The sequence below is a fragment of the Salmo salar genome, chromosome 02, assembly GCF_965601325.2.
Source record: "Salmo salar chromosome 02, fSalSal1, whole genome shotgun sequence".
NCBI lineage: Eukaryota > Metazoa > Chordata > Actinopteri > Salmoniformes > Salmonidae > Salmo > Salmo salar.
The window spans coordinates 28,400,001-28,419,741 of NC_138292.1; the positions used below are offsets into that span (position 1 = coordinate 28,400,001).

At 44.9% G+C, this 19,741-nt stretch overlaps 1 pseudogene across 1 annotated transcript in view; it reads left to right on the top strand.

Annotated features, from left to right (window-relative positions):
* Window positions 1-19,741, top strand: part of LOC106579054 (activating signal cointegrator 1 complex subunit 3-like) — a 121,222-nt pseudogene that overhangs the window by 63,912 nt on the left and 37,569 nt on the right. The window contains exons 12-27 of the transcript XR_014382655.1: window positions 5,146-5,337; window positions 5,657-5,881; window positions 7,490-7,631; window positions 7,963-8,125; window positions 8,814-8,900; window positions 9,065-9,241; window positions 11,114-11,340; window positions 11,594-11,748; window positions 13,303-13,401; window positions 13,582-13,750; window positions 13,906-14,124; window positions 14,215-14,301; window positions 14,559-14,724; window positions 15,522-15,667; window positions 17,079-17,199; window positions 18,049-18,191. The product of XR_014382655.1 is annotated as an activating signal cointegrator 1 complex subunit 3-like (transcript). The remainder of the gene's footprint in view (window positions 1-5,145; window positions 5,338-5,656; window positions 5,882-7,489; window positions 7,632-7,962; window positions 8,126-8,813; window positions 8,901-9,064; window positions 9,242-11,113; window positions 11,341-11,593; window positions 11,749-13,302; window positions 13,402-13,581; window positions 13,751-13,905; window positions 14,125-14,214; window positions 14,302-14,558; window positions 14,725-15,521; window positions 15,668-17,078; window positions 17,200-18,048; window positions 18,192-19,741) is intronic.

Sequence of the window (19,741 nt, forward strand, 5' to 3'; positions counted from 1 at the left end):
ATGATTACAGCTGGTTGTTCCATGGTTTATACAGTATATGATTAAAGCTGGTTGTTCCATGGTTTATACAGTATATGATTAAAGCTAGTTGTTCCATGGTTTATACAGTATATGATTACAGCTGGTTGTTCCATGGTTTACACAGTATATGATTAAAGCTGGTTGTTCCATGGTTTATACAGTATATGATTAAAGCTAGTTGTTCCATGGTTTATACAGTATATGATTAAAGCTGGTTGTTCCATGGTTTATACAGTATATGATTAAAGCTGGTTGTTCCATGGTTTATACAGTATATGATTAAAGCTGGTTGTTCCATGGTTTATACAGTATATGTTTAAAGCTAGTTGTTCCATGGTTTATACAGTATATGATTAAAGCTGGTTGTTCCATGGTTTATACAGTATATGATTACAGCTGGTTGTTCCATGGTTTATACAGTATATGATTAAAGCTGGTTGTTCCATGGTTTACACAGTATATGATTAAAGCTCATTGTTCCATGGTTTATACAGATTAGAGCTATGCGTAATAAATGGATTGCATATAGATGTGCTTATGCTATGTCAACAAACGCTATAGTCTACTAATTGTTAGTAAAGTATTTACAAATGCCTTATTACGACGTTAATAAGCAGAGCATCAATTAAAGTGTTGGAGAAAGACCTCTAGAGTATTAGTGTTGGTTGATCTCTCTCCTCCATTGTCCTGTTTGTCCTGCTGTCCTCATGTCTGTCTCTCTGTCCGTTCACCAGTCAGTCTTGTATTAATGGGGGAGGGAGCACGAGGCTGATTCCACTCTAAGCCCACAAAGGGAGAATGCATGACTTATTTGTGCTGGGAAATTGGCCCACATTAATATTTATAGGTGTTTTTTAATCTCCCGTATGCATATGTCGTGGCGCATACAGCACCTCTAAGGTCAATTATATAATTTGCCATTATTTATCCTACCTTTAAAAGTCAAAAGTGATTCCAGTATATTTTCTCTCTCATAATGTTCATTAATTGACTCGGGGGTTGAAGAGGCTGTCAATCTAGCTTAGATATCTTAATGCAGCCACTTGAATAAAGAGTGCTGCTGGAATAATGGTTATTTATTGAGGTAGTTCATCATGTCTATGCAAATCATGTCTATCAGAGTGAAAGAGTCAAAGTTTCTTAATAAGTGGAACATTTGAATGGTCAGACCATCTGTAGGCCTGTCTTAACTACTTTTGATACGGGTTATTTCGCATGCGTGTGCCCTTAGCATGCGTGTGCCCTTAGCATGCGTGCGCCCTTAGCATGCGTGCGCCCTTAGCATGCGTGCGCCCTTAGCATGCGTGCGCCCTTAGCATGCGTGCGCCCTTAGCATGCGTGTGCCCTTAGCATGTGTGCTCATGTAATGTGTGTGGTGTCAGTGTACGAGTGCATGGTGAGTGTGCCTATGTGAGAACTCCACCCACACTGAGGAGCCCACTAGTTTGTTCTCTCCAGTTTGATGGGTCCTCTCTGTGAGATGAAAGGTGCAGGCCTGTCACAGCGACCCAGCACCAGAGAACAGTACAGTGGCTCAGCTCAGCTGTGGAGGTGAAGAGCCACCTAGTGGCCAGGTTAGGGTACTGCAGCTCTCCTCCGCACCTCTTTTGGGCTGAGTCCCAAATGACACCTATTCCCTATATAGTGTATTACTTTTGAACCCAGTGAACCCAGATTGAGCCGTTTTAGAGCCATGGCCATGAGTCCATCGTGGCTTTAGAGCCATCTGTTCTAGTCAGTAAAGTGGTGTCTATGGCGTGTACACCAGTATGTATGGTGTAGGTCTATTGTATGGTGCTGAGAGCCAGTTTGAGTCAGTATAGCTGTAGACTGGGTGGTTTACTGCTTGTTTTAGTTAGAGATGTTGACTTGTATTGAAGGCCAGTCTCATTTAGTGGAGAGGTACTGAGAGGTTCTGAGAGGTGCTCTAGTGTAGACTGCAGACAGGAAACAGGCATTGCGATGGATGGATGGATGGATGGATGGATGGATGGATGGATGGATGCCCATTGATGTGGATGAAAGGATGATGACTCTGTCTCTCTCCCCTTGTCTCCCATCCACCCCTCTCCCCCTCTCCCATCCATCTTGTTTTTTATCTGTCACTCTCTCTCTGGACTCTAGGGGGGGGGGGGGGGGGGTGGTGGTGGTGGTGGTGGTAGTGAAGTGTATCTTTCATCTTCTGTACTATACAGTACTGTGTCTTTGATGGGGTTTCATGTCCTGTTGCGTTGACAGGGTGTCTGTCGGGGGGAAGCGTTTTGCTCTGTAGACGTTCAGACGCGGCGGAGACGCTAGGCCACCTGGGACTCCACGCCGCCCGCCTGCCGTTACACAGGACATCAATACGCTCATTAATGTCTATATTTGCCTTCGTTTGGGGCTATTTTTACACTGCCAATGATCTTTGGAACGTGTCTGAGTTGTCGTGACGATCTGTCACTATTGTACGCCCAAGCTGATAGCGCAGACCAAAGAGTGATAAACTGCAATGAGACAGAAACACACTCAGAGAAAACACACACACACACACAGTCGGATACAGGTAACACACTCACACACTGACAACCACACTCTGACTAGATGTATAATACAGTGCTGTACATAAACAGACAGACGGGTGCAAGAAAAGTACTGCAAAGGAAAATACACATTTTAGTATAATAGCTCATTTGCAGTCTGGTAGCCTCATAGCCTGAGGGACCGGTCTGACATGTAACCGTGGTCATGCATACCAACCCACTCTCTCTCATCGTCCTGTTTAATTGGTACATCATCAGGTTGTAAAAGGCTGAGTTGAGTTTGTGGTTCCGCTGTGCCTCCCACCGTGTCCCTCTGAGAAAACAAAGAACTGCTATCACACACTGGCTGCCTGGCTTTCATCTCCTCTCTCCACACACACACACACACACACACAGACGTACACACACGTACACACATGTCACACACACACACACACACACACACACACACACACACACACACACACACACACACACACACACACACACACACACACACACACACACACACACGTACACATACACACACACACACACACGTACACACACACACACGTACACACACACACACGTACACACACACACACACACACACACACACACACACACACACACACACACACACACGCGCACACATTACAGACACATGCATGTAAGCACATAACACACTGTACACACATGCCATATGCATACAAACCCCTCCACCCCATACATTGACCTACATTCTGTTTATACTGTACTGGATGTACTGTACCCAGAGGAAATGTTTTGATCAGACACAAAGGGAGAGATGGAGCAAGAGCGATAGGAAAAAAGAGAGCGGTAGTAAAGTGGAGTAGAGTGTGAGTAAGTGGCAGCTCCTCCGCCAGCTCCTCCGCCCGCCCCGCCAGCTCCTCCACCCATTCCGTCAGCTCCTCCGCCCGTTCCGCCGGCTCCTCCGCCCGCCCCGCCAGCTCCTCCACCCATTCCGCCAGCTCCTCCGTCAGCTCCTCCACCCGTTCCGCCAGCTCCTCCACCGGCTCCTCCGCCCGCTCCGTCAGCTCCTCCACCCATTCCGCCAGCTCCTCCGCCAGCTCCTCCGCCCGCTCCTCCGCCCGCTCCTCCTGCTCCTCCGCCCTCTCTGCCAGCTCCTCCTCCCATTCCGCCAAAGCCTGTCAAAGTAAGGGGCCAAACATTATGACAATCTAGGGCTGGCCAAATTAAATCAACAATTAACCATTGTGTCTGTCACAATCTAGCTAAGTAAATGATCACTTCATTGCATGCTGAGTTGTGATCGTGGGTATTACTGTTGGTGGTGGTGGTGGGAGCTAGTTATGTAGATCTGAACAACAGAAGAGCTGAAGAGTTGTTTAGATGGGAATCTGTGATGTCATCGTCTTCACCTCTTGCTTGAGGAACAATAGAGGGGCAATAGAGGACAAAAGAGGAAAGGCCAACCCCCCCACTTGTGCCATGTCATGACTTACCTGGACCACCTATTGAGATGCACCTTTTGTTAAGTAAATCAGGTGTTCAGGAAACACAATTGGTATTTAAATCTGAGTGGGAGCCAATGTGCAATTTGGCGCATGTACTGTACACACGAACACTTTCTCTCCCTCAACAACAACAACAACAACAACACACACACACACCACACACACACACACACACACACACACACACACACACACACACACACACACACACACACACACACACACGCAGACAGACAGATGCTAGCTATAATGGTCTTTTTCCTCTGTGCTCTCTCTCTGACCTCTGTTTAGTTGTCCAGAGAGAGATAAAGCTGTCTGATGAGCAGGCCATTATTACTGCCTGACCAGGTCACCACCTCACCTCTCTGCCTGTCAACACACACATCTCAATCAGCAGCCACGTGTGTGTGTGTGTGTGTGTGTGTGTGTGTGTGTGTGTGTGTGTGTGTGTGTGTGTGTGTGTGTGTGTGTGTGTGTGTGTGTGTGTGTGTGTGTGTGTGTGTGTGTGTGTGTGTGTGTGTGTGTGCACATGCCTTAGTGTGTACGTGCTGCATTTGTGTGTACTTGAAACAAGGGTAAAAAAGAAATGTAGTTACCTTCAGTTAAATTACTGGTCCTTAAACTAACAGAGAAGCAGCTATTAAAACTGAAATAAAACCTGAACTTAGTGTTGCAGGGTTTTATCAGGTACTAAAGGACACTGACTGATACTGGCCCAGCAGGATCAATATAACAGCTGTTTTATAGATCTGTCTGAACTACACTACAGATGTGTGATTATAACTCTATTGGGTAGCAGTCTGGACACCTTGATGGTGCCCTCTAGCAGCTGCAATGGGGAGTTAGGTCTGAGTAAGGACACAGCCATAAAGCAGTTGGCATGTTGTGCCGACTGTGTCCGACTCAAAATGTATCTTTGACCTCTGATCCTTGGGGGTAGTCAGAAATGCTTTATTGGCGTGACAACGTACTTGTTAAAGCAATACTCTCCATCCTTCTTCCTCTCTTCTGCATACCCAGGCTGTGCTGATTGGTTCTCTCTTTCCTTCTCTCCTGATTGTGTTCTCTCGATCCTTCCCTCCCACCTCTGACTGTTCCCTCTCTCTCCTTCTCTCCCCCAGATCCAGCGTTCCAGGAACAAGCAGATGAAGGAGATGTTCCCAGATGGTTTTGGGATCCACCACGCTGGGATGCTGCGTGCTGACCGTAGCCTGATGGAGAGCATGTTCTCCAGGGGTTACCTCAAGGTTCTGTGTTGTACTGCCACACTGGCCTGGGGAGTCAACCTGCCTGCACACGCTTTCATCATCAAGGTTGTTTTGTGCGCGCGTGTTTCAAGTTCTGTTAGTCGTCTGAACAGGATACACATGGTATACACTGTCCAACAAAATGCTTACTTTCATTGGGTGAGCGTGCTTGTGGTAGTTTGTTAGTTTGTATGTGTGAGTTTTTTTTTACATCTGATTGAGGTATGAACTTGTAAGTCTCTATCATGTGCCCTTCACTCTTAGAAGACGGTAAGTCCGTGTAGGTGTCTGTACTGAAACATGCAGACATGTTTGCCCATAAGGACTGTATTATCTCTCCAAAGCCACTCATATCCAGCCTCTCTTGTTCCCGTGGTAACAACAGGGCACCCAAATCTACGATGCTAAGCGTGGTACCCTGGTGGACCTGGGCATCCTGGATGTGATGCAGATCTTCGGGCGTGCCGGGCGGCCCCAGTTTGACAAGTACGGCGAGGGCACCATCATCACGGCACATGACAAGCTGAGCCACTACCTCACCCTGCTCACGCAGCAGAACCCCATAGAGAGCCAGTTCCTAGATACCATGGCTGATAACCTCAACGCTGAGGTAGGGACACACGCCACCGTCAATAATATAGCTGTGAAATGTCTTACCAACCGATCACACATCTCTCCTTTAACAATCATACCAGTGTTTCCACTGCAGTCATTTAGCTGTGGCGCTGCACCATGCCAAAATCATTGCTGCTAAACAAAAGAAAAATGAAACATTGAAGATGCTAGAACAGTCCAAATGTACTTTTCCTCTGCAAACAACCCCATAGTAAAATAGTTTTTGTATTTACGTAGTCGCCTTGTTGTTGTGCGTTCTATCCAAGGTAAATATTCCTCTTAAGGCACATTGAAGTTGCAAGAGCCATAGGGAGGGGAACATGCATTCTGACAAGCAGCCAATGCACAACAATTCATAATGGAATCGTGGGAAAAACAGCAGTTTCCACTCCTACTTTATTTCTCAACTCCTAAATATGCGCAAACTGCACCAGCAGCAGCTTGGTTAAACAGTCATTCTCACAGTGAGTGCATAGGGGAGAGTGGGCTAAATGTAACACAGGGCAATTATAGGGTAACTTGGGTTAAAACGCCACTCTAACTTAAAATATTTTGGGGAGTGATTTAAAAAATGGCCATGAGGCAGATGTAACTCTTAGTTGTTCAAGAGTAGTGGCAATCAGGGAAAGGGGTTTCTGTGAGAAGTACAGGCAGGTGGTGTGTTACCCCGGTTAGTGTTTTACCCCAAGTTACCCTAACAGGTAGGCTGTGTTTATGCAATTTTTGGGGGACATAAAATTCATCATTATGAATGATCAGCCCAATAGGGTAAATGCAGATGGGCAACCCAATGCTTCAGCCTAATTATTTCTAGCCACTATGCTGCATCAGTTAGGCTACAGGTGATAATGCTGATTGCTAATAGCATACCTGATAATATGGAACATGCATAGGCTATATGCATGGTCCAATAAATAAAAAAGAATATAATTTTTATTTTATTTTTGCATTGTAATTTCATAACTGTCCATAATATATCTGGGGCTAATAGTGGAAAGTTAGTGTTTCACATTGTTATTAACCAGACAGTGTTGTGATTGGCTGTGATATTGGCCGATTGATTTCTCCCGCCGCAGAGGCATCTGTTATCAAACTGAGAAAGCTGTTTTATCTAGTGGAGATCGCTCTGTCATTTCCTGCTTGCTAAAATTCTACACTGTTCACTCAATTTCAGTTTATGTGAGAAAACAAGCACTGAATAGTGTCGGGAATCAGCGTACCAACTAAATCACTGTGAAATGTATTTTAAATAACAAAAAATATTGTTTTTGCAGCTGTTAGAAGCTGGTGGACCAAAACAAAAGTTAAGAATATTTGTCTTTATTAAACAGATATTTCACGGCGATCTGTGTTTGACAGCAGATGCCACTCTGGCCCCCTTCAATCATGTTCTCTTCTCATCTCCAACCAATACCCTTTTCACAAAATGAACACAGTACAGTAAGTCACCACTAGATGGCAGCCACCTCAAAGATTCAATGAGGACTTATTGAGAAGGAATCAATGCTAAGTATGGAATCTCCACCAGGTGCTGTAAGCGGGCTGAAATGACTGAAGGTGAATGTGATGTTATTGATCTCTCTCTTTCTCCCTCTCTCTGCAGGTATCACTAGGGACTGTGACTAACGTGGAGGAAGCAGTGAGGTGGCTGAGTTACACCTACCTGTACATAGGCGTGAGAGCCAACCCTCTGGCCTACGGGATCAACCACAAGGCCTACCAGGTACACACGCATTCATGCGCACGTGCACACACAAACACACACACACGCGTACACACACACGTGTACACACACACGTGTACACACATACTGTGTACTCTCTTCTCTTATTGTCTAGTTCTCTATGTTAGATGGACCAGGTCTGGAGCTGTACTGTAAGGAACTGGTGGTGATGGCAGGGTTAAACTGTTCTGTCTCTGTGTTAGATGGACCAGGTCTGGAGCTGTACTGTAAGGAACTGGTGGTGATGGCAGGGTTAAACTGTTCTGTCTCTGTGTTAGATGGACCAGGTCTGGAGCTGTACTGTAAGGAACTGGTGGTGATGGCAGGGTTAAACTGTTCTGTCTCTGTGTTAGATGGACCAGGTCTGGAGCTGTACTGTAAGGAACTGGTGGTGATGGCAGCCAGGAAGCTGGACAAGGCCAGGATGATCCGCTTCGAGGAGAGGGCAGGATACTTCGCCTCCACTGTCTGGGCAGAACCGCCAGTCACTTTTACATCAAATACAACACCATGGAGGTACACCAGAGTTCCATAACATGATATTATGTTATATGTTCTATGTTGTATTGTACACTGAGTGTACAAAACATTAAGAACGCCTGCTTTTTCCATGACATACAGTACCAGTCAAAAGTTTGGACACACCTACTCATTCAATGGTTTTTCTTTATTTTTATTATTTTCTACATTGTAGAATAACAGTGAAGACATAAACTATGAAATAACACATATGGAATCATGTAGTAACCAAAAAAGTGTTCAACAAATCAAAATATGTTTTATATTTTATATTTTTCAAAGTAGCCACTCTTTGCCTTGATGACAGCTTTGCACACTCTTGGCATTCTTTCAACCAGCTTCATGAGGTAGTCACCTGGAATGTATTTCAATTAACATGGGCCAGCATCCCTGTGGAAAGTTTTCGACATCTTGTAGAGTCCATGCCCTGACAAATTTTGTCTTTTCTGGGGGCAAAAGGGGATGCAACTCAATATTAGTAAGGTGTTCCTAATGTTTGGTGTACTCCAATGTATTATATTATTGTAACCGGGTATAGATACCCTTCTGTGAAGGTGTAATATGGCATGGTATTATCTACAACAAAACTCATCATGAATGGTGGTACAGTAACATGCAATATACAACTAGATAACAGCCGTTCCTTATGTCATGTTTGTGTTTGTCCACCTCTTCCTCCATGCAGATGTTCAACGAGCTGTTCAACTCCCAGAAGACAGAGGCTGACATCCTCAGCATCGCCTCCAAGGCCGAGGAGTTTGAACAGGTCAAGGTGAGAGGTCACAGGTCACACTGAGAGGTCACTCATCACACATTATAGATTGCTGCAGGACACCTGCTCAACAGTATAGCAAGGTCTTGATATAGTTTGAGTACCCAGGTGGAAAGACTCCTGACTGTGTTTGTGTTTGTGTATGTGTGTGTGTGTGTTTCCAGGTGCGTGATGAGGAGAAGGAGGAACTAGAGCAGATGCTGTGTAACTACCGTGAGCTGCCTGCTGCAGGCGGAGTGGAGAACGGATACGGCAAGATCAACATCCTACTGCAGACCTACATTGGCGGGGGAGAGGTGGACAGCTTCTCCCTCATCTCAGACCTGTCCTACGTAGCACAGGTAGGTTACAGGCACAGCACCACACACACATTACACACACATATGCTCTCTCTGTATCTGTTTCTCACATACACACACACTCATACAAACTGAACCATACCTGACAAAACTTCAACTTATGTACATACTCTGCTTCACCCCCAAACTGAGCTAGCCCATCTGAGGGGTTCAGCTGTACCCCTGTGTCCCCTGCTAGGCCGCAGCCCCTGCCAAGACTTCCCCTTCTCTCAGCCAGCAGCACATGCCATCCGCGTCCTAGAGCAGACTGTTGTACTGATAAGGGTTTAGAAATGGTGTCTTAACTAATCGTATAGTACACATCTATAAACGGGTTTCCTGTTTGTACCAGCATCTCCATTGTTTCAGAGGGATCGTGAGGCTTTCATGAACTGTCACAGTTAATCTGCCATGCCATCTCTGCATTATGCTCTTTATGAAAATCAAATGCTTTGATATCTGATGGAATGTAATATGTTTGGCTGGTGCATATTTCACAGTGGCTGATAGATAGCCTGGAATCTTTTTTGCATTTTGAGTTTTTTCTCTCCCCGCATCCCGTCCCCTCTTCCCATCCTCTGCTGAACCCATCTATCCATGGTTTCCCGCGGTAACTGATCCCATGTGGCTGAATATTTGGAATTGTTCACAGCAAATTCCCTCTTTGCTCCTATTTCGCCCGATTTCAGATGTTCAGCCGGTTTGGATGGCTGTGGCCGGGAGGCAGGCAGCCATAGTGGAATAGAGGGGATCTGATGGTTAATCCAGGCTGAGGACTGATAGGTCCTGCTGCCGCATGATACTGCCACTACACACCAACAGAGACACACATACACACACTGACAGAGGCTAACTCCCTGTCTCATGCATACCCACACACTCCTCAATGGCTTTAGCAACTGGATGATAGATAGAGCAGTTCTGCAGGCCTGTGCACTTGACCGCAAGACACCAGGCGTTCTCCTGAGAGAGTAGATTATTGTACATGAGCGCTGAGAGACCTGAGACCACAGTTCACCTGTGTTTACTGCATGCTCTTAAAGACACACGGACAAGGAGAAGGAAGGCAGCTTAATCATGAAGTTAGTCAATCTCAATAATCTCCCTGGTTGGGACTATGTTGGTGCTGTGACTCGGACTATGAGGCCTGATGTGTTTTGGCTGTTGGTTGTTATTTGGAGTATGAGTGTAGGCTCAGTAAGGGTGTGAGTGTAGGGTTTTGTCTCCAGAGGGTTTGGTGTAGGAGTGAGGTTGCCCTAGTGGCCTTTTAACCAGCAGCAGATCAACATCTGGCCCAGCAGGTGTTTCTGTGTCTCTGCCTGTCTATATGCCTGTCTCTATGTCTGCCTGCCTGTCTCTGTCCATCCTCTCACTTCACCACATGTCCCGGACAGAAGCAGACCTGACCAATCTATCACAGATAGCAGCCTCGCCTCGACTTATCCATCACAACAGAGCCAAGCCCAACAAATCAATCCCAGCACGGCCAGACTCTACCAATCCATCATGTCATTAACACCTGCCCAAATCAATCAGAGCCCAGCCACGTCAGATCTGACCAGTTTATCAGCGAGCAGCGCCAACCACCTGACCCCTCTGTCAGGACAGACATGAGCAATCCATCATCGCACAGCCAGGCCTGACCCATGTTTCAGAACAGAGCCTGATCATACCAGCCCCGCGGCTCTCGATCAGACATGATTAATCGTCCTACATCTTGTTGGATTATTTCGGTCTCTGCATGACTGTAGCCTGCCTGTCTTTTCACACCTGCTGTAATACACTACTCCAATTGTGACTATCTGTCTGTCCTTATTTTTCTACTATAGAGTGCCACTCAAATTGTAACTGAGTGTGTATTTCTTCCCTGTGTAGAACACAGCTCGTATCGTCAGGGCTCTGTTTGAGATTGCTCTGAGGAAGCGTTGGCCTGCCATTGACCCACCGCCTGCTCAACCTGTGTAAAGTGATAGACAAGCGTCTGTGGGGCTTCGCTCACCCCCTGAGACAGTTCTCCATCCTGCCTCACAACGTGCTGGCCCGTCTGGAGGAGAAGAAACTCACTGTGGACAAACTGAAAGATATGCAGAAGGACGAGATAGGTGAGACAATACTGGTCCAGGTGTGGTGTACTACCAAATTAGACATGAATTCTATTGTGGTGTGTGTGTGTGTGTGTGTGTGTGTGTGTGTGTGTGTGTGTGTGTGTGTGTGTGTGTGTGTGTGTGTGTGTGTGTGTGTGTGTGTGTGTGTGTGTGTGTGTGTGTGTGTGTGTGGGCGTGTGTGTGTGCGTGCGTGCGTGCGCTCGCGCAGCATGCTGTAGTCATACCACTCCCCTCTCTCTGTGTGTCCCAGGTCACATGCTCCACCACGTGAACATCGGGTTGAAGGTGAAGCAGTGTGTCCACCAGATCCCTTCCATACTGATAGAGGCCACAATCCAACCAATCACACGCACCGTGCTCAGGGTCCGCCTCCAGATCACCCCCGACTTCAAGTGGCACGACCAGGTAACCATGTCGACCTCAACTAGGATGACCTCGATGTCTCTCTCTCTCTCTCTCTCTCTCTCTCTCACTGGGGGAGCTATCCTCTCCTCCTCCAGCCAGTGGTAGAGTAATGAGTGAAAAGTGGGAATCTCGCTGCTGTTCTACCTCTATAGCTTCTGAAAATAAACGAGGGGAAGCAGCCAGCTCTGAAACAACGCTGCAGCGTCTGATTCCCATCACCGTTTCCCTTTCATCACAGACTTTACCTCTGGAAGTGTACTGGTTGAAGGGCTCTTTTTTTCTTTTGATGGTTCAAATTAAGGTTTATTTAAAGGGGAGATGGCTGATTCTAGATCAGTGTTTAGGTGCATCACCTTCTTGTACTATTATCCTGTGGCTTTAATACTACATGTGAGTTAGGCTATATGATCTCTATGGTGATTGGAGAATATCATTGAGGCAGATGACTCCTGTAGTTTTGTAAGGGAGTCGGGGTGGAATAGGAGGCCTGTTGTAGCCAGGCTGTGTATGAAGATGAATGTTTGTGTGATTAGCGATGCATGCTCTGCTCGTGGGAGAGTTGTTATGGAACACCCCCAGCTTAGCCAGTAATCCCTGCTGCATATGTACACACGCAAGCTAGCCACGACACATGTAGAGACACATGAGATCTCCCTAACTCTAACCCAAGCCATGGACTCCAGGATAATGACTCATTCTAATAGGGAAACAGACAGGAGTTGGATGTCGTTTTGTAATATTAATGCGCGTTTCCCCACTCCCTTTAGTATTTTTCTATTTTGGGGTCATCCGAATGTTGTGCATTTACCATGAGTAGGACCCAGAATTGTTCCTGGTTCAGGTCACATGGTTGGGAATAACTCCTAGCCCTAATCAAGAGTAGTGTCCCTGATATCTTTAGACATTTACGCAAGAGGACTAGGGACCAGGCCAGAAGATTACATTATAGCTGTTGTTTTAGTGTGTTTGTCTGTGGAAACTGGACTGTCTCCTCTCTCCATGTGTCATAAACCAGTCTCCTGGACCTGTGGTCTGTTAGCCAGCCAGCAGTTGTTTCCACAGCAGTGGAAACCAATTTGCATACAGTGTTCTACAGGGGGCCCAAAACCCATTCCTGAAGGTTTTACACATATGCACCACAACACACGCACCTACTAACAAATACACAATTACATTGCTTTGATTTGAATTGCTACTATCTGGTTAAACAACCTGGGAGTACTCTGATCTTCTAATGCCACCGATTCTTCATGCTTCTGCCTTCCTCTCCTCTCCTCTCTCCTCTGCCTCTCCTCTCTCCTCTGCCTCTCCTCTCTCCTCTGCCTCTCCTCTGCCTCTCCTCTGCCTCTCCTCTGCCTCTCCTCTCTCCTCCTCTCCTCTCTCCTCCTCTCCTCTCTCCTCTCCTCTGCCTCTCCTCTCTCCTCTGCCTCTCTCCTCTCTCCTCCTCTCCTCTCCTCTCCTCTCCTCTCCTCTCCTCTCCTCTCCTCTCCTCTCCTCTCCTCTCCTCTCCTCTCCTCTCCTCTCCTCTCCTCTCCCTCTCCTCTCCTCTCTTAGTGTCATGGTTCAGTGGGAGAGCCCTGGTGGCTGTGGGTGGAGGACCTCATCAACGATCACATCTACCATTCAGAGTACCTGCTCCTACAGAAGAAACAGGTGGGTTTCTGGGTACCATTAACTTCCCTTGAGGCAGAAGTTGCCCCTAACTACAGATCTAGGATCAGATTACCTGACCCCTAATCCTAACCTTAACCATTATGGGTATGGAATAAATCTGACCCTGTATCAGTGGATATGGTTGAGCCTAGTCTTTCTTACCTTGTGTGTGTTTTCCAGGTGGTGAGTGGGGAGCCCCAACAGGTGGTGTTCACCATCCCTATCTTTGAGCCCATGCCCTCCCAGTACTACATCAGCGCTGTGTCAGACCGCTGGCTGGGCTCAGAGGCTGTCTGCATCATCAACTTCCAACACCTCATCCTGCCTGAGAGACATCCCCCACATACTGGTACTGTACAACAGACTCACACACACAGACAGACCAACCCTCAGAGGTGTACAGAGGAAACAACTCTTCATACTTCTCACATACACCTTTCTTTGTCTTTTTTCCTTGACAAATGTACCCATACGTTGTCTCAATGTTGCCCTGTGGATTCTCAGAGCTGCTGGACCTGCAGCCGTTGCCCATCACCGCCCTGGGGAACCCGGAGTACGAGAGTCTGTACAAGTTCACCCACTTCAATCCCATCCAGACACAGATCTACACAGATCTACCACACCGACACCAACGTCCTGCTGGGGGCGCCAACGGGCTCCGGTAAAACCATCTCTGCCGAGATGGCCATGTTCAGAGTCTTCAACCATTACCCTACCTCTAAGGTCTGTGAGCCCCCCCTTCACTCTATCTCTCTCTTTTTCTCTTTCTATATCGCTATACATTTCTCTCTGTTTATATCTGTGTGTTCTCAGGTGGTGTACATTGCCCCTCTGAAAGCTCTGGTCAGGGAGAGGATTGAGGACTAGAAGATCAGGATAGAGGAAAAACTGGGGAAGAAATGAGTGAGACTTGGTTATAACCATGGCATTTCTGTTGCATTCACATCTGTCAATGGCCATCAGCTGTAGTATCCATCCATCCATCCATTTATCCATCCATCCATCCATTTATCTATCCATCCATCCATTTATCCATCCATCCATTTATCCATCCATCCATCCATCCATTTATCCATCCATCCATCCATCTATCCATCCATCTATTGTCTCTTTCTTGCTCTCTCCCTCCTTTCCTTCCCTCTCTCCTCGTCCCTAGTGTCGTGGAGCTGACAGGTGATGTGACTCCAGACATGCAGGCCATCGCCACGGCCGACCTGATCGTGACCACACCGGAGAAGTGGGATGGCGTGAGTCGCTCCTGGTAGAACCGCAGCTACGTCCAGAAAGTAGCCATCCTCATCATCGATGAGATCCACCTGCTAGGTACCACAGCCTAATTCTATCTAGAATCATATAGAGAGATCTTTAATATCTATGGGTATGGTTCTTGCCTTTCAAACCCCATACAATCAAAACTTTGTATAGAGCCTAAACTTTTACATTCATAAACCCTCATACAAACAGAACGTTCTATAGAGCCTTAACTTTAACCCTCATAAACCCTCATACAAACAGAACGTTCTATAGAGCCTTAACTTTAACCCTCATAAACCATCATACTAACAGAACCTTCTATAGAGCCTTAACTTTAACCCTCATAAACCCTCATACAAACAGAACCTTCTATAGAGCCTTAACTTTAACCCTCATAAACCCTCATACAAACAGAACCTTCTATAGAGCCTTAACTTTAACCCTCATAAACCCTCATACAAACAGAACCTTCTATAGAGCCTTAACTTTAACCCTCATAAACCCTCATACAAACAGAACCTTCTATAGAGCCTTAACTTTAACCCTCATAAACCCTCATACAAACAGAACGTTCTATAGAGCCTTAACTTTAACCCTCATAAACCCTCATACAAACAGAACCTTCTATAGAGCCTTAACTTTAACCCTCATAAACCCTCATACAAACAGAACCTTCTATAGAGCCTTAACTTTAACCCTCATAAACCCTCATACAAACAGAACGTTCTATAGAGCCTTAACTTTAACCCTCATACAAACAACATTCTTATAGAATTCTAAAGAGTTAATAATAATACTGCTCTCCATAGTGAAATGCTTTGTCAAACTTTCTCACACTGGACCATACCACTGTGTCTGTATACCAGGGGAGGACAGAGGTCCTGTGCTGGAGGTCATAGTGTCCAGGACCAACTTCATCTCCTCCCACACCAACAAGACTGTCCGCGTGGTGGGCCTGTCTACGGCCCACCATGCTCTCCATAGCAACCACATACTAGACACTACAAGCATCGTGAAACGCCGCCCCAGGTAGGAGTTGCACTTAGGCTCAGACCTATGATCAGCTTCTTATCTGAATCAGGCATTACAACAGTGTTCTACCCTGATCATACCATCACGTTAGTCTCAGTTTCACATAGACAAGACATCTCCTGTAGTTTAAACCTGCTCATCCTTTCACCTTTTGACCTCCTGTCCTGTGTTCAGATAGAGTTCATGTCTCTGTCATCAGTTTGAGGTGTTGTAATTGACATTTCTGTTCTCAAGCCAACCAGTGACCACATTTGTAGTGTTAGCCAGTGTTTTTTAGTGTTCATGTATCCGCCTCCCCTTTTCATATTTGATAAATGTATGTAATAAGAGTTATTAGAATTATACTGATGTTTTCGGCAGGGAATCCGTGTAATAGTTTTGACCACAGCACGGTAATGGTTTGGAGTCCTGTTTCTCTGGAGCCATGCTGGAGTTGCTCTGGTAATCAACAGAAATCACGGTACCACTGCGGACAGATGACTTGACAGTCCTTTAATAATAATAATAATAATAGCAGTAATGATATCAGAAGGGTATTTAATAAGCTCCCTGTCCACCGCAGAGAGACATGGGAACTCATGTATGCCTGCATGTCCAACATGACCCCAGTCACACATGAAAACCACATGTAGACAAACACTCTTTACATTCACTCAGTATTTTCTTTTTGAGATTAAAAGTTTTTCAGCAGATATACAATTTATATAACATTTATAAAGCATTCATAAGCATTTACAACTGCTTATTTCTGAAAGTTATTATAAAGTGTTACCATAACGTCATTTGTAATGCTTTTCAAACATTGCGCTCAAATTCCAACTGTATCCTACCATTCCAGTCTTCTCTGTGACGGTATTGGTTGTCTAAACGTTGTGTTACTGTTGCAGATTGTCTGGTTATAAATCGGGCTGTTTAGACTGGGGATGTTGGCTGGGTTTAGATGCCCAATCCATTATCCAGGCCTTTAGATATGTGTACACACGCGCCTGCCCTGCCTGGCCACTCCACACACCACAATGCACTGCTGCCCTACCCAGCGAGCCTCTGAGCACAACAGACAAAAAGCGCTCAGTTCCCTGTCCCTCTCCCCCGGACAATGACAAACCTTTAGACACCCAGATGGGCCTTGCTTCCAGCTGGACTCACTTTATCTATCTATCACTCTGTCTCGCTCTCTTGTTCTGGTTCTCATTCATCCACTCTCTCTCTCTCTCTCTCGCTCTCTCGCTCTCTCTCTCTCTCTCTCTCTCTCTCTCTCTCTCTCTCTCTCTCACTGACAGACTGACTGAGAGAAGACATTCATTCTCTTTCTATGGTTCTATGTCCATATGTTTCTCTTTCATCCACTGTCTAACTCTCTCTGTCTCTTTGCCTCTCCCCCTCTCTTACAGGTGGGTTTGTTTAACTTCCGGCCCTCTGTGCGTCCCGTCCCATTGGAGGTTCACATCCACGGCTTCCCAGGACAGCACTACTGCCCCCGCATGGCCAGCATGAACAAGCCTGAGTTCCAAGGTACACTATACCACACACAGAAACACACACTAAGTATGCAACTACGCTGTGCATCCCCCCTCTCTATCTCTCTCTCTCTATATATATATATATATATATATATATATATATATATATATATATATATATCTGTCTCTCTCTCTCTCTCTCTATATATATATATATATATATATAATCTGTCTCTCTCTCTCTCTCTCTATATATATATATATATATATATATATCTCTCTGTCTCTCCATCTCTCTCTCTCTCTCTCTCTATATATATATATATATATATATATATATATATATATATATATCTGTCTCTCTCTCTCTCTCTCTATATATATATATATATATATATATCTCTGTCTCTCCATCTCTCTCTCTCTCTCTCTCTCTATCTATATATATATATATATATATATATATATATATATATATATATATATCTGTCTCTCTCTCTCTATATATATATATATATATATATCTCTCTGTCTCTCTATCTCTCTCTCTCTCTATATATATATATATCTTTCTCTCTCTCTCTCTCTATATATATATATATATATATCTTTCTCTCTCTCTCTCTATATATATATATATATATATATATATATATATATATATCTCTCTGTCTCTCTATCTCTCTCTCTCTCTATATATATATATATCTTTCTCTCTCTCTCTCTATATATATATATATATATATATATATCTTTCTCTCTCTCTCTATATATATATATATATCTTTCTCTCTCTCTATATATATATATATCTATCTTTCTCTCTCTCTCTTTATATTTCTCTCTTCTCTCTTTCTCTCTCTCTCTTTTTATCTCTCTCTTTCTCTCTCTCTCTCTCCAGCGATTCGCAGTCACTCTCCAGCCAAGCCTGTTCTGATCTTTGTGTCGTCGCGACGACAGACTCGTCTGACAGCTCTAGACCTGATAGCCTTCCTGGCCACCGAGGACGACCCCAAACAGTGGCTGCACCAGGACGAGACTCAGGTGACCAGGCTTATGCTTGTTACCTCCTAGTGGAACTAACCCTGTAATCAGAGCTTTGTACATCTACAGTATTTCTCTCTCGCTCGCTCTCTCTTTCGCTCTCTCTTAGTCTCTCTCTTTCTCTATCTCCTCTGACTGTTCTATTCCTCCAGTCTTCCTATTCCTCATCCTCTGCTGCTTGTTGCTCTCTCCTTTCTCGTCCTCTCCTTCCTCCTCCTGATATTCTCTCTCTCTCTAAGCATTGGTTTGAGTGTAATTACAGAGGGAACTCAAACCAACTTCTACAGGAAACGCCTGTGTCATATCCCATTATTTTCACTGCATACTTCAGGATTATTTCAAGATGAGAAAATGTGCTCTGATAGAAGATGGGCAGTAATTAACTTTACATGTCTGTCTGACATATAGGGACTCATAAACAAGGAGAATTTCTTAAAATACAAACACACACACACACACACTAGCTAATGCTGTCTCTCTCCTGCTATCTCTCTCACACACATTAAAAAACAGTAAAACAATGTATTTGCTCAGGGCTGCCAGACAGAGAGAGAGCTGAGCAGAACGGTGTTGGATGTGTGTCTGGTGAATAATCCCTCATATTGGGCCTTATGAAGTCACAGTAGGCTTGGCGTTGTAAAAGATGGATATCAACATGTTTTATGGGGCTGCTCGCCTTTCACACCAAGCCTGTGTTCTGAGCGCGAAATATAGAGCTCAGACTGACTTCAAACCCCAACTCGTAAAATACACACACACACACACACACACACACACACACACACACACACTAGTCCTTAATACTGTATATATTGTTTTATTTTATTTAACCTCTATTTAAAAAGGCAAGTCAGTTAAGAACAAATTCTTATTTTCAATGACGGCCTAGGAACAGTTGAGCTACCTTCCAGTGCCTGCATTGTAACATTGGCTGAAATAGTACTCACACAACTATTTCATGTTTCTAAATGATTTCTTTATTCAGACGAAGGGTACTGCTATGGGATCCCCCATGGCTCCCAACTATGCTAATTTCTATGTGGGTTACATGGAGAAACAATCCATTTTCAACCCTCTCAAAAATGTTTTCTTGCCTAACATCATTATTTGGAAACGGTATATTGACGATATTTTTGTTCTATGGAGGGGTGATGCAGAACTGCTCCAGGCGTTTTATGCTTTTCTTAACTCCTGTTCTGAACATTTGAGATTTACTATGCAATCTGATACACGTCAAATCAGTTTTCTTGATCTTCTGATCTTGTGTGAAGATAATGTTCTATACACTGATCTTTACAGGAAACCTACTGATCGTAACAGTTTGTTGAGGGCTGATAGTTGTCACCCACTTCCCTTGAAAAATTGTTTGCCCTACAGCCAATTCTGTCGAATCACAAGAATTTGTATTAAACAATCAGATTTCGACAGAAATATGGCTGAGACTCAGGATAAGTTCAAGGAGAGGGGGTACAACAATGATCAGATTAATATTGCCATTGAGAAAATTCAAAACAAAACGAGACATGACCTTTTTCAAGGTCAGTCTCGCA